Source organism: Orcinus orca, chromosome 11, assembly GCF_937001465.1.
Source record: "Orcinus orca chromosome 11, mOrcOrc1.1, whole genome shotgun sequence".
NCBI classification, from domain to species: Eukaryota; Metazoa; Chordata; class Mammalia; order Artiodactyla; family Delphinidae; genus Orcinus; species Orcinus orca.
Window position 1 is genome coordinate 69,252,474 of NC_064569.1, and position 2,550 is coordinate 69,255,023.

Genomic DNA, 2,550 nt, shown 5'->3' on the forward strand with positions numbered 1-2,550 from the left:
TAAAAAAGGAAGAAACTTCCTGCCATCAGGTGATTTAGGACCATGGGTATAATTGAATGGAAAGTGTCCATTGCTATGGAAATGTATTGATTTCCTCTGTACATTGGACTTTTTCTCAAAGTGATTAGCTGTAATGCTTATCGCTCCCCACACCTTTTACCTACACATTAAATTGATCTTTTAAAATTGTTTGAAAGCAAACATAGGATTTTTTCTGAATATGGCCCTTTTTTATCATTATGCAGACAAAATATGTAAGATACAGTTTACAATTCATAGAGCTCTTTATTCTCTTTCCCATTCCTTTGTGACACAGTAGTTTATTTCAAATACATCAGTCCAGAATACATATACCATCCCCATAACCTGTAAACAAATCTAGAAGTCAGATATGTGTAAAACATTTCTAATTTTTGTATTGGCCTGAAATATTGATATAAATCCCCAACGATAGTGCCAGATTAAACTTCAAAGATCATTGAACCATCTTTTTTTTTTGCAGCCTATTCAGTTCACATACTTGTAATGATTTGAATAGCTTGCTTGACAAGAGTGGCAAAATCTCATCCTTACCCTCTGACTCATTTTTGTACTTATTTTGATTAGAATTTTTCTGAGGTCAAAGAACATGCTTTATTTATCACTTTAAAATAAATTTATATGGAACCACAAAAGACCCAGAATTGCCACAGCAAATCTGAGGAAGAAGAACAAAGCTGGAGGCATAACCCTTCCAGACTTCAGACAATACTACAAAGCTACAGTAATCAAACAGCATGGTATTGGCACAAAAACAGACATGTAGATCAATGGAACAGAATAGAGAGCCCAGAAATAAACCCACACATGTACAGTCAATTAATCTACAACAGTGCTCGCTTCAGTGGCACACATACTAAAATAGGAACGATACAGGGAAGATTAGCCTGGCCCCTGCATAAGGATGACATGCAAATTTGTGAAGTGTTCTGTATTAAAAAAAAAAAAATCTACAACAAAGGAGGCAAGGATATACAATGACGAAAAGACAGTCTCTTCAGCAAGTGGTTTTGGGAAAGCCGGACAGCTATATGTTAATCAATGAAATTAGAACACTCCCTCATACCATATACAAAAATAAACTCAAAATGGTTTAAAGACCTAAATATAAGAAAAGACACCATAAAACTCCTAGAAGAGAACACAGGCAAAACATTCTGGGACATAAATTGTAGCAATATTTTCTTAGATTAGTCTCCCAAGGCAAAAGGAATAAAAGAAAAAATAAACAAACGGGACTTAATCAAGCTTAAAAGCTTTTTCAGAACAAAGAAAACCATCAGCAAAATGAAAAGACAACTTATGGAATGAGAGAAAATATTTGCAAATGATGTGACTGACAAGGGGGTTAATATCTAAAATATACAAACAGCTCATGCAACTCAATATCAATAAAACAAACAACCCAATAAAAAAATGGGCAGAAGACCTACATAGACATTTCTCCAAAGAAGACATACAGATGGCGAAGAGGCACATGAAAAGATGATCAACATCGCTAATTGCAGATGACATGAAAATCTTAAAGATGCCACCAGAAAACTACTAGAGCTAATCAACGAATTTGGTAAAGTAGCAAGATACAAAATGCACAGAAATCTCTGGCATTCCTATACACTAACAATGAAAAATCTGAAAGAAAAATTAAGGAAACACTCCCATTTACCATTGCAACAAAAAGAATAAAATACCTAGGAATAAACCTTCCTAAGGAGGCAAAAGACCTGTATGCAGAAAACTATAAGACACTGATGAAAGGAATCAAAGATGATACAAACAGATGGAGAGATATACCATGTTCTTGGATTGGAAGACTCAACATTGTGAAAATGACTCTACTACCCAAAGCAATCTACAGATTCAATGCAATCCCTATCAAATTACCAACGGCATTTTTCACAGAACTAGAACAAGAATTTTACAATTTGTATGGAGACACAAAAGACCCTGAATAGCCAAAGCAATCTCAAGAAAGAAAAAAGGAGCTGGAGGAATCATGCTCCCTGACTTCAGCCTATACTACAAAGCTACAGTAATCAGTATGGTACTAGCACAAAAACAGAAATATAGATCAATGGAACAGGATAGAAAGCCCGGAGATAAACCCACACACCTATGGTCACCTAATCTATGACAGAGGAGGCAAGAATATACAATGGAGGAAAAGACAGTCTCTTCAATAAGTGATGCTGGGAAAACTGGACAGCTACATGTAAAAGAATGAAATTAGAACACTTCCTAACACCATACACAAAAATAAACTCAAAATGGATTAAAGACCTAAATGGAAGGCCAGACACTATAAAACTCTTAGAGGAAAACACAGGCAGAACACTCTATGACATAAATCACAGCAAGATCCTTTTTGACCCACCTCCTAGAGAAATGGAAATAAAAACGAAAATAAATAAATGGCACCTAACGAAACTTAAAAGCTTTTGCAGCAAAGAAAACCATAAAGAAGACGAAAAGACAACCCTCAGAATGGGAGAAAATATTTGCAAATGAAGC

The 2,550-nt window shown here is 35.1% G+C and overlaps 1 non-coding gene across 1 annotated transcript; it reads left to right on the plus strand.

Annotated features, from left to right (window-relative positions):
- The first annotated feature begins 871 nt into the window (after positions 1 to 871).
- Positions 872 to 978, plus strand: LOC117196911 (U6 spliceosomal RNA). The gene has a single exon (XR_004477338.1). It is a non-coding gene; the product is annotated as a U6 spliceosomal RNA (small nuclear RNA).
- The last annotated feature ends 1,572 nt before the right edge of the window (positions 979 to 2,550 follow it).